Below are 13,395 nucleotides of genomic sequence, written 5' to 3'. Positions count from 1 at the left end.
AACCCTGTTCTTTCTGATGCAGGCTAGAAAGAAACCCCAAACTAAGGTATTCCAAAAGAGACTTTGCCTTCTTGCGGCGAGAAATCAGATAATTTCTAGTGCTGCACTCTGGTGTTAATATTTAAAACCCAATCTTTACTTAGGGTCTTCGAAAGTTTAAGGAACAAAATTTGTATTTTTTTCATAGCCTTTTGAAAATTGAAAATTCAAGCAACAAAATGTATTTTTTTTCCAAGGCTAACATGAAGTCTGAATACATATATCCCTGTTATGCAAAGAGTTATCTTTTATTTAAATGTCAGACTTGGGAGATAGGCATATGGGTTTTCACAAATACACTTCTGTTACTTCTTTTATGGGTCAAATGCCTCTCTGATTTGCTCTAGGTTTAAATCTAGATGACAGCTCTGTCATCTTAGATCAGAAAAAATAAAGCTGTTAAACACTGTTGGGCTTAAGTCAAGAGCCAACAGTTTTCTAGGAGCTATGGAAGAATTCAAGAGAGGTAGAAATGGGACATCGTGCGTGTCCTCAAACAGCTTACTGCCTACCTGGGAAGACGTGACTAACCTCAGTAACACAGACAGTTAACAACATACCAGAAAAAGATATACAAACAGAGTCATCACTACAACATGTCTGGTCAGGATTCAAGCTCTGGAAAATGGAATTCAGTTGACCACTAACCAGCCTACACAACCTCCAAACAAAATTTCATCCCCTTGGCAATTGAGAATATATTTCAAAGTTTCCTCAGCAGAAGACAGATTATACATCAAATGCATTCATTTAGATCCTATATCTGATTACAAATTTCCTGCAAACTGATTTGTCATAAACACGAGTCTAGTTCAAGAATCCATAAACCGACTATTAAAGAAAATTGTATTTTATGTTATAAATTAGGTAATTTCCACTAGCATTCCCTGCTAGGGTTTACGCCACAACTGAAATTCATGACAATTTCTCTTTACATTTCTCTAAGGCACCAGTAAAAGTAAATAATTTAGTAAATTACAAATCCTCAATTCAACATCCTTTTTTTCACTGAATGGGAGCTCAGTTAATGAATATTTGAGGTTAAACAGATTTTATTTTAAAAAGATTTATTTGGAATTTATTCTAAATTCTGCATGACCCTTGACATTTCTTAAAAACTATTCCCTGATCTCATTTCCTTAAATTTCCTTAAGATCACATTTGGAAACCTTGGGTTTATGTGAACTAAAACTTCCTTAAATATGTTAATTTTTCCGAATCTCCTTCTCTAATTACAAGTAACATGAGTTTCTCAACAGAGATTTCAGAAATGGCACCACTGCAGCTGATCTTTGTTTCAGTTTGACACTAAACTATGCAAAAAAAATAACTTTATTACTATATTTAGATGGGTTAAGTATAGAATTCTATTTTCTTTGGAAAAAATAGTTAAAGCATTTCTGATTCTTGTGATAAAATGTATGCAACCACACAAAATTCCATTCTATTTTTTGGCTCACATATGTCACCAACTTTACTGCTGAGGATTTTCATGACACCATATTTACATCACTCCAGGATCAGACTGATAAACTATTAATTTTTTTCAGTCATGGGCTTGAAAGTATAAAATAAAGTACTATCCACTAGTCACGCTGGAGGGAATAAATCAGTTAATTTTTTTTTTTTATAACCTATTTTTGAAAGCCGTAAGAAAAGTCCTAACTGCAAATATCTTTGAAATAATTAGTGTCATAAAATAAAAGTTGTTTTGCAAGTTAGCTTTATCTGAAATTTCTAGCCCAATTTCCCTTTTGTCTTTTGTTTGCTTATTTTTAAAGAGAGTTCAACTCAGGTACCAAGCAAAAGACAGTAAACTCAAGAGCTATCCATTATAATTCTTTCTTTCTCATTAATGCAATGACTACAGGCAATGGTAAATTCTTTCGAAAAGTTTTGTTTTTCTTTTAAACTCTTATTTTGTTATAGACATTACCCCTTAATTTGCTTCTAAAGTTAAATTTTTTACACTCAGAATATTTTACAAACTGCCATGAATTATGAGAAAGTCAAGGAGTTTGGAATTTAGTCGTGTTTTACTCTCCCCACTACAGCCCTGATCCGCAAACCACAGTGCCCTGTTATAAGGTCTCAGAACACCTCTACTTTTTAGAAATACTTGCCAAATTGAACAATTATATACTTGTACTCCATTATTTAGTATCTGCCTTTCCAGCGAAAAGGTGAGAAAAACTTCAGGAAAGCAGGTACCATCACACCTGACAAGTTCACACTTTCTCCAGGGTCTTCTATACACACTATTTGTCAAACGAATGAAAGAATAAGACATTTAAGACAATACTAACCATTAGAAAGCAGCAGATCTAAAATAATAAAATGGTATGTAGTAAGGACCCATTTATTTGGAAGATTCCCTCCACCTACATAACAGAGTCAGAGAATTGACAATAAAGGAGGTGTTTGGAGAATTAATGTTCACATGGATTACATAAATGGTAATCTACAAAGCGACAAAGGAATGCACGTAGTAAATTAAGAAGGCCCTATTTGAGGAAGTAGATTTTATGCGAGGTTTTGGCATCTTCTAATTCTCCTATAGCATTATTATAATCACAGATTACCATCCACTAGAAGTTAAATACAAACAACAGTTAATCTAGTAAGTCTAAAATAAATGTGCCAGTCACTAATAATTTATAAGATATAGTCGCTGTCCTCGAGAAACTTAAAAACTAGAAGATACAAGTAAAATGATGAGTGTACAGCAGCACGAGCTGCGTTCTAATGAAGTGATACAGGCACCGTGCAGCTCAGCTCAGGGAAGAAGAGGAAGCAGGACGCAGACTAAGGGCATGTATCTTTGACGGGACAATGGAGAGAACAACTGGGCTAGACATAAGGAGCCCTGAGACGGCACTGGGAAATGAGTCAAGTATCTGCAACACAAGGAGAGGAAACTCAGTGCCTACAGGGGCAGGTAACAAAAGAGGGAAGCCTGCAGGATGAAAAATGCCAACTTGATCTCAATGTCAGAGGCATGAGTCTCACTGCTGGGGACTGTGGGTGACTGCACAGCACACACTCCCCATAAGAGGGACGCTGTTACGTTGCTCCATGAGATCACTGCCATACCTTCCAGTTTCTCAAAAGAAGGTGTAAAATTAAAACATTTTCAATGTACAATTTCTCAATTTTTAAATGTTGGCAAACACATGTCTTCAACACTATGTTGGAAACCAAAACATGTCTGCAGCCAATCCTCCTGGTGGCACAGGCTTGCAACTCAGGTTGAGAACGCTGAATTCCACACTAAGAGATCAGGACTTCATCCTGTAGTCACTGACTTAAGAGACTTAATATTTATTTCAAAATTTGCTTAGTTTTACACCTCTGCACACCCCGGTGACCACTGCCAAATTATTTCACACTGGCCTTGTGTGAGTATTTCTCTGTTATAAGCCAATTACATTCATTTAACTAACTGTAATGACTTATAAGTTTCAGCTGAAAAAACATTCAAAATGATACTAATAAAACAGTGTTGACAGAGCAATACCTAAGAGAATGCTGACGTGATGTGGATATACCACAACCCACTAGCAACATACATATCATCGCCAGAGCGCCACTTCTCAAAAAACATGTGTCATGATCCACTGCAAATAAAAAGTCCTTGCTCTTTCCAGCATTTTCCCATAATGCGCAACTTTCTGAAAACTATTACTCTACTTTCTTCTATTACCAAATAACACTCAAGCACACGTAACAAAGTTTTTAATTCTGCAGTCACTGTAAGCTTTTAACTACCCAAAAATAATATTTAAGCATTAAAAACGTATGTGTTCACATTTTAATAAGCTTAGGGAAAGAAGAGGTAATTAGTATCAGAGACTTGTTGATTTGTTTTGGTGATAGTATTGCAGAAAGTTAGCATTATAATTCAAAGGTAATCCCAGAAGAGAAAATTCTTGGTGCATAATTATGATATAAAATACAGAGCTATGAAAAGTGCTTAATCACATGCTCTGAAATAATATTCACCATGAAAGTCATGCACAAAGCATAAAAGAAATATTAAACAAGCAGTCTTTCTATTATTTCATTTGCTCGGGCAGCCCTGACTGCAGGCTTCCCGGCTTGTGGGGCTGCGATGTGTGGAGTGCTCAGCTCCGACCCACCAGGGTCAGCACTGCTAAAAAGGAAGCTAACTCAAAGCACAGGTCTCACTGGGGCTCTGTGTGTCCGTTTCACATAAAGGACCAATGGGTGCAATTAAAGAACATGTCTTTACTAGAAAACAAAACAAACAAGCAAGCAAAGTCTTATCACGTCGTGACAGTGCTTCCAGGATATAGTTCTTATCTGAAGGGACGCAATAAAAAAATAACGAAATTGCATCAGAAGTTTTTTTTCTATTTCAAAAGAAAACAGACTACAATCTACACACTAGCTTTACCAAGGGTAACTTGGCGGAAGCTCAAAGGCTCCCCATTGCTGAAGACCCTCATGGCCCCCAGCAATCTAAAGTCCCACTCACATCCTATCAGACACATTAACATGTACTCACATTCAGTATTGCCTATTTATAAGAAACTGAACGGAAAATCAGAATTATCCTTCTTAAGCTTTTCTTTCTCTCTAGAACCCACTCCAATCAGGATTTTGTCCCCGCTCCTCCACTGACACAGCTCAGGTCAAGGTCACCAATGACTCTCAGTCCTCATCGTACTTGACCTCTCAGCAACTCATGACACCACTGATTCACTCTCTCCTCCCTGAGACCCTTCCTTTGACTTCAAGGACATTCCAATTTCCCTCCCATCCATCCGGCGGCTCCTTCCAGTCTTTTTGACACTTCCTATCTATCAGCTCAACCTCTAAAGGATGAAGCACCTCAGGCTCAGCCCAAGTGCCTTATCGCAGTTAGAAAAGTACCTCATAGTTCACTCTTCCCATGGTGTGGGTCAACAGAATTAACACTCCCTTCTAATAATAACACTGTTACTTAGGAAATGGAGACAATTATGTCTACTATGTTAGAAATATGTGCATAATTCCTTTGGCTTAAGATACTCTGAGATTTCTTCTCTTCTCCACAAACTAAATGCTGACAGGATCCAAACAAAGCTTGTTCCGTGGACTGCTTTCTCTGTCTACATCCATTCCCCAAGTGATCTCATCCAAATTCTGTTCGTGACTTCCAAATTTATATCTCTAGCCTGGACCTGGTTTTGAAGCTTCAGATTCCTATAGCCAACAACCTCCTTAACTTCTGCACTTGGAAGTTGAACGTAACATGTTCAAAACCGCTCCTAGTTATCTTTCCCAAACCAACTCCTCTGTCAGATCCCCGTCTCAGTCACAGCAACTCCATAATTACACAAAAAGCCTTGATGTTATCCTGACTCTGATCCTTCTTTCTCATGCTCCTCAAACAGCCGGCCAGGAAATCCTATTGGTTCAACCTACAAAATAAATCTTGGCCATTTCCCACCCCCTCCTCCACCGCTACTGGCATCTCTTAATTGGATTACTGCCAACAGATAACGTGTGTCCTTGCTTCCACCCTTGACTACCTGCTCTATCTTCCTATCTCCACACTAGAGCCAGTGATTCTATTAAAACCAAAGTCGAGTCACCTTACTACTCTGCTCAAAACTCTCCAATGATTGCCCACTGCACTCAGAGTCAAAGCCAAAGTTCTTAAAATGGTCCACCAGGCAGGCCCTGCCTGATGTGCTGCTCAAACCTCTCTGACCTCACCTACTGCTGCTGTGTGACCTTTCTCACTGTTCCTGGACACAGCAGGCGTGTTTGCACCTGAGACCTCTGCTAGTCCCTCTGCTGGAACTCTCTTCCTCAGGTGTCTCGGCATAGCCACCTTCCTGCCTCAAGTCGTCTCCTCAGGGAGGCCTACCTACCTGACCACCCTACAGTAAGTCCTCACTTAACGTCACCGGTAGGTCCTGTAACTTTAAGCGAAAGGCATATCATGAAACCAATTTTACCACTGGCTAATTGATATAAAAAGAGTTATGGTCCTATGGTATCTCATCAATGTTATAATGTAAAGATGTTATTCAAGGACCTGCTGTACTTCAAACTGACAGCCTCCCACGTCTAGCACGCTGAGTGTCCCTTACCTGCTCCTTTTCAGTCACACTTATTACCTTCTGAAATGCTACACAATTTGCTCTGTGATGTTTATTGTCTCCTAATAGTATATAAGCTTCATGAAGGTAGGGTTTTTTTCCTTCATTTTGTTCACTGACGTTATCTCTGGTCCTGAAACAGTGCCTGGCACATAGTAGGCATACGTTACGTTGAATGAATAAATCAATTTAAACATTTAGTAATTCCAATTTCATAGTTCTCTTTTAATATTTGAGGATTTAATTTGATATTTAATGAGATCCTGACCATTCCTGTTACTTTTAGAAAAGTTCATTTGTACTTGAAGAATAGAAAGATCCCACCCTGACCTCATGGCCCAACACAAATCCAGCGGCCCCAGGGAAGCTCGCAACACCCTTCCTTCGGCCATCACTGATTCCGCTCCCTCAAACCAGGACTCCGCTTAGTACTTATCGGAAACATCTAACACCTTTCCATGCACGTGTATTTTGTTCTCCCACCCAGAAAAGAAACACTTTGGTAGGACCGCACAAAGTATTCAGCCAAAGACCTGGATACTCCAGAAAGATGTAAAACCTGTTTTTTAATGGACATAGTGAACTTAATGCTTTAAAAATGTTCACTAAGTTCAAGATATTACACAACACATTGCAGGGAATAGGGCTCGCTGCGGTAGATCCCCCTTTTAATGAACAGATCAGAATGATACATCATGATTATTCTGGATGAGCCTGTGCCTATTTGACTGGGCTTGTAATTATCCTGTTTAGATGTAAATGTGTCTTTCTAAAGTGCTTAAGTTTGTTTTTCTTAAACATTCCCTTTGATTTAAACATTCCCTTTGGTTTAAAATCTTAGGCTTTGGGCCTCATAACAGAAAATGGTAAAGGGGTCTGACCCACATTATATAAACTGTGCCCACGGAGGGGGGAATGGGGCAGGGAGGAATAAGCCATTGTCTTACCCCAATACTAGTGACTCTCTTTAAAGGACTCAAATGAAATCTACAGGGTACAGGAGCAAAAGACATAGGCCATTGGGACTCTTTAAGTTACTTTTTAGCATCTGGAAAGAAAGAATTATCCAGCACCAGAAGCTGAGGCACTGAGACTGCTAGGAATTAGAAGAGAATTAAGAAAAATAATTCGATCAATTAGTGATCAGTGGAACAGACCAGATGTTCTTGGTGGCAATACAGATTGCCCAATATCTGCAACAGAAATACTAGGTTTTGTTGCCTGCTAATAACATCAATAAACAAAATATAATAAAATCTTGTGAACAACTGCTTATAAACAAAAGCTTAGGGAAGTCCAAAAAAACTATAAGTACTTTTTATACATCATTTCCTTCTGTCTTAAGTAACAAGAGCTAACATCACTTGACCATGTCAGACCACGCCAGTTGCGTTACAGGTACGACTTCATTTAATAATCAAAACAACCCTGTGGGATACTGTGGGATAGTTACTATTATTATACCCATTTAACAGATGAGAAAAAAGAGGTTCAGAGAGTTAAGTAATTTCCCCAAGGTTACATCCTGGAGAATAGTGGAGCCTGGATTTGGACCCCTGAGGACCGACCTGAAAGTTCTCATTTTTACCATTACATTTTACTGCCACTCTTCAATGTCATCTTCAAAACATATTATTCTTTTCTGTAGTAATTTCAGTGAGCAATTTGTCACAATAGTGAGCACATTTTTTTTTATTCTCTAAGATTACACATAAGTTTTTGCTGTTACTAGCAGTATCTCACTCAGGCAAGATATATTTATTACCCATTTGTAAAACGTCTGTCATTTTACCTGTTTTTCACCTTCCTAATGAGCCTAACTTGAAGGTTTGAGCCTTTTCTTGAACCATGAAAACATCCTTTCCCTTTGGGGAAACATGAAAGAAAATATCTATATCAATAGTTTTCCTTTGCAAGTATTTTGTTTTATCTATTAAATTTCTCAGTGAAATCATAATCCGACATTTTACAAAATAAGTGTTTCCAGGGGACTGCCACAGACTTCAGGATCAGAATTTCACTGTTGTTTTAAGTACAGAGACCGGATGTTTCCAGGGATATTTAAGGAATAACTTCGGAAGGGGGAGATGGGTGGAGGGAGGGGAAAAGTGTGTAGAAAAAGGGGGGGGGGACATAAAGGCAGGAAGAGAGAAAAATCTTTTTTCAACATTTTCTTACAAATGAACTATTCAAAAAATATTTAGAAAGCAGTTCTTTGAAATTACGGTCCATCCTAGATCATTTATGGATCAATGAAACAATGAGTCAGGAGACACCTCACGATATCACCTATTGGCACTTATAAACCAAGGTCTCCCTGGAGAGTCCTAAAAGAGAAGGAGAGGAAGAAAAGGGAAAAGAGAAGTCCAAAGGGCTCTGTATGGGGCACAAGTACAGCAGACTTGAGGAAGCAAAGTTCTGCCTCCCTGGGCTATAGCTCCATTTTCTCTGGGCAGGTCTTAGTCTGTCTGTCTATAGCACACCTCTGTGGGAATCAGAAAAGAGCACCCAGTCCCTCCAGGCCAGTGGACTCACTGTTTGGACTGCAGAGAAGGGGGCTGAGTTTCAGCCCCCAGATGGCACTAGTCTAGACTAGACTGAGAGTCAGAAGCAGCCTGACTCGTGGTGCTGTCATCTGCTGTGAGACTTGTACAAATCACTCAATCTCAAGGGACCCCAAGTCCTCCACCTCTAAAAAACGATGGAGCTGACTGTTGCCTAAGGTCCGCTCCCTTTTCCCAATTCTCAACTGAAATCTGGCACTATCCAGTTGGTATATTCCAAACTGTGTCCCTGAAACACAAGGATTCTATGGATTGAGTTGAGCCTTTAGTGTTTTCATGATACTGCTTTCTTTCTTCTGTCACATTTCTGAAGTATTTTTTTTCTCTTTTAATCTTAAGACTATACTCTCCTTTCAACTCCAAAGTGCTTGATTTTTCTCGAGCCACCAAAAGGTCATACCCGACATACCAACTCCAAACTATCCAAAGGTCCATCAACAGAATGGAAATAAACTGGGTATATTCATTCACAGAAAAAAAAAAAAGAACAAAAGAACTGCTACCTGGATCAATTTGGACATGACACTATGTTAAGCAAAAAACAGAAAACAGAACTCATATTTGATTTCATTTAAATGCAGTCCAAGAACAGGTTAAAACTAACCACTGCCAATAAAAATCAGAAGAGTGGTTACCCCTGGAGCAGGAATTCTGGCCATAAGGAGAGGCCTTTGCGGGGGCTAGTAATGTGCTGTCTCTTGACGTGGATGCTGGTTGCCTGGGTATGATCACTACTTGCTATACACTTCTGATCTGTGCATCTTTCTGGTTGTATGGAATTATTCAACAAGTTCAAGAAAATTAAGCCACAGACCCCCTCACTCCAAAAAAGCAATGTAGTGAAACTGAACAGCAGAAGTGTAGGGAGGACAGCTACCTGTAGGGAGAAAATTAATTACACTTCATTTAATGTAAACTAGACAGAAAACCTCCTGAGAAGTTAAAAAAAAGAAACATCATTCATTTCCTAATTATCTTCACCTAGCATTTGCTTGGTTCTTTTATAATGATTTCCTCTACATAAAACCATGGCAACAAGTTGTTATAAAATATTGCTTTTCCCTGTCTTCACATACCAGTAAAACATTACTGCTCAAAATTCTATAACATATGTGCACAAAGGCAAAGTTATTAGAAAACATCTAACAATATCACAGGATAATCAATTTGGAACATTGAAGTTCTAAATAGATACTTTTGGTCAGAAGTATCCCAGTTATCACATTAATGAAATGACCTGGATAATGCCCCAATCTTTACCTAGTTTCATGCTATACAGGTCAAACTCTGATAGGTAAGGCCACAAGAGTGGGGAAAGGCATTCAAGAAAATGCTGTGCTACAGACAACCTCAAGGAGCTCCAGGAAAGCCTGCCTTCTCCTTCGGCCTGTATTAGGTTCATCTGAGAATTTGTTTCAGCACCACCTTTTCCTCCTCCTCAGGTAATTCAACCAGCTGTCAGATTAGTGATTTCTTTCCCCTTCCCAGTGTTCAATAATCCCTCTTTGATCAATGTGGTATACTGCGTGATCACTCCATTTGTTACATATAAAATGACAGTACACAAACTTGCACCAGAAGTATTTATACCACTAATTCATGTAAGACAACTGGAAGTACAGACTGCTTATTTTCATTCAAAACTTTATTATAACTTCAGCCATTACTTCTATAGAGCTCCTTTAAGGGTGGGCATCTATAGTTCTCCCAAATGCTGGGAGACTAATTAAATATTTGTAGAATCATTAGAGCTTAGACAAAAAAAAAATGTTTTCAGTCTTTGAAAAGAGAAGTGGCCTGGGGATGGAGGGAGAGGGGGGGACACACAATCATAAGCATCTAGTCCCTGAAAACTATTTAACACCAAACCAGTGATTCAATACACATGAAGGAAAAGTTTCCAGGATAAATATCACTTAGCACTATTTCATGTTGTATGTAAGACAAGATAGGGCACCTTAATTCTAATCCTTTTTTTCTCAGCTAAAAAGATCTTATTCTGTAATTCCTACTTTTAAATAGAAAGCTCTCCCCACTTCAGTCTTGTTTTAAATACTCATCCTTCTAAGTTTAGATTTTCCTTGCAATTCAATGCCCAGTATTCTACTTCCTCCTTCCTCTCAAATTATCCCTTTAACTTGTTTCTACTTATTTTTATAGGCCCCCAAAGCCTCTTCCTCAGGATAATGTGCAACTCAAAAAGCCCTCTCAACTACCCCCTATATCAAAGTTTAACTACAGAGGCCAACAATAACATTTTTCCCGTTGAGTTTTAGGAAAGATACATTTTAACTAAAATTGCACCACTCATAAAATTCCTTCACTAAATCTTTCCCATTCCCCTCTCCTACACTCAATTGTTTTCTACACGATCACAATGTAATCAAACTCCCAAAATATGTAATTATATAATCACACAAAGACTTCCTAAAATATATATAATGAAAAATACTGGAATGTATATAATGAAAAAATACTGGAGTTTTCTTATAAATTCTGTGTGTTGTTTCTCGTTGGGAGATGGGATAAGAGGCTCATCATACCAGGACCAACTGCTGTGTGTAACAGAAAACACACACTGTGTTCCAACAGGAGTCTACTCAAAGTTGTAAACACACTTAAAACTTTTCTTTAAAAGAAGAGAGCTGGAATTGGCATAGCCAAAGCTTCTATGCTTTACCCACAGGGCACAGGGATACACAATACTGAATACCTCCCGTTTCCCCACTTACAAAAGACATAGGCTTCATCTACCAAGCCAGGACATTTATGAGGTTTGTTTTAATGAGTAATAGGAAAAACCCATCTCTGCATAAGTGCAGAAAACTTTCTATTCTTTAGAAGACTTAAAACAATATTAAAATGACTTTAGGAAAAGCCTGTGAAATTTAGTTCTGAACTCAGAAAACCACCGAAAGGATAATGTGTGCATGCCATCTGGGATCCAGGCAGCCTCATCAACAAAAGGGAAAACTTGTTGAGATCATCCAAATCTAAAATTCACATACATTTTTACATCTGGACTGAATTAATCTTTTCTTGGTACTGGCTTTCATGTAATAAAATAATTGTTTGCAGGTTTAACTTTTTTTGTAAACCCGTAGCCCTAGAAATCAAAATGTGCAATATCCAAGTTGAAAACTATAAAGAATTCCTTTATCAAAATTAAGTTAGTTGTAAGACAGGACTCTTTTACACTAAACTCTAAACCTGACAGCGCAGTCAGAAACAATTCTGTTTGAAACTTTCACTTCAAGCATCTGCCACAAAAGGCTACGCAGTCTATTATGTCATTAGTTCTAAAAGCCAAAAGCTTTATAAGTGTAGTTAAAAGTGGAAACAAAGTCCAGAAACCAGAAAAGCTCTACAACACCCCCCTCCCCAATTCAGCTAGCCCAACTGAATGAGTTTTTAAAGGACTTATAGCTAAAAGCTATTACTTAATACATGGACATTTTGCTCTCAAAAGCAGTGTCTTCATCCTGGCCCATGTTGTTTTCCTGGAGAGCTAGGAGCATCTTAAATCTTCAAGTTCAAATTATGCACTTGAAGCTGGTATCTTACCCCCCATTGCCCCCCGAAAAGGAAGGGGTGAAAATAGATTTCCTGTCACTTAAAATGTTTGGGGCACTGCAAGAGCTGCTGATTACTGTGGTCTATGAGTGTCAGATCTCAGGCATTCTTACAAGCAATTCAAGGGGAGGAAAATTAGTTCATATTACAGTCAGTCTGCTTTCTGGAGAAGATATCCTGCAGATAACTTGATAGTAGATACCCCCTGGGGGAGCCTTCTCATCTAATAATCCCAAAGGTCCATTTTAATATAAATATAAATCCAGTATGTTTACAAACATACTGAAAGAGAACTCAAATGTCAGCTGTCTCATATTGTGGAGTATTTTCATTCTTAACATACTTTTATTTCTCAAAACCACACCCAAGGAAAATGATTAGGTGCTTGAAGTTTTATACTACAAAGAACAACAGCAAACCCATCTGTTTTCCTGCCTCTCTTTTCTGGTCTTCTCCCCTCCCCCACTCTCTATCCTGCAGGCTGTTTGTAGGTCTCGGTGAATGTTAAAATTACTCTCTACAATGGTCTTAAAATGCTGTAGATCCTGAAAAACTTCTGATCCTTTAACAGTGCTGAACCTAAATTAATGCGCTGCTCTAAGAAGAAAAATGCAAAAGTCAAAAGCGTTTTTAATGACAGACATATTACGGAAAATGTTCCCCACAAAGTTTTGATGCTGTGGAAGATCAACTCCCTGAAATCACAGAAAGGAAATGACTTACATTCTTGAAAAATGAAGCCACTAGCAGCTTTCTCCAGCAGTATTTTCTAATCCGTAAACTACACCCTGTGGCAACGGGGAGTATTTTGTGAAAAATCTTAATTTAAATAGATGCTTAAAAAACCAATAAACAAACATCGTTGGGTCCCAAAGAAGAGACAGAATCATACATGGAAAATCCAGCAAGAGATACTTTTTCTGCGCACTCAAAAAAAAAAAGCGGAAAAGCACAAGGCTTGCAGGCAAAAGCAACCCGAGAACGCTGGCTGAAGTTTTCCTTTCCCGCTGTGGGCAATGCACAACTCCTGAGGGAAATATTGGTAAAACAGATTTTTACTAAAAAATGAAAACGAAAAGGGTGTAAAAAATCTAATATTTCTCTGG

At 38.4% G+C, this 13,395-nt stretch overlaps 1 protein-coding gene across 4 annotated transcripts in view; it reads right to left on the bottom strand.

The window, feature by feature from the left end:
• The window catches only part of FRMD6 (FERM domain containing 6), a 213,087-nt gene that overhangs the window by 57,377 nt on the left and 142,315 nt on the right, over nucleotides 1–13,395 (bottom strand). The window lies entirely within an intron of this gene.

This window comes from Rhinolophus sinicus, chromosome 3, assembly GCF_057876585.1.
Source record: "Rhinolophus sinicus isolate RSI-liver-muscle chromosome 3, RSI-T2T, whole genome shotgun sequence".
Lineage (NCBI taxonomy): Eukaryota > Metazoa > Chordata > Mammalia > Chiroptera > Rhinolophidae > Rhinolophus > Rhinolophus sinicus.
The sequence above is the reverse complement of the archived record's forward strand: the minus strand, read 5'-3'. Positions and strand labels throughout refer to the sequence as shown.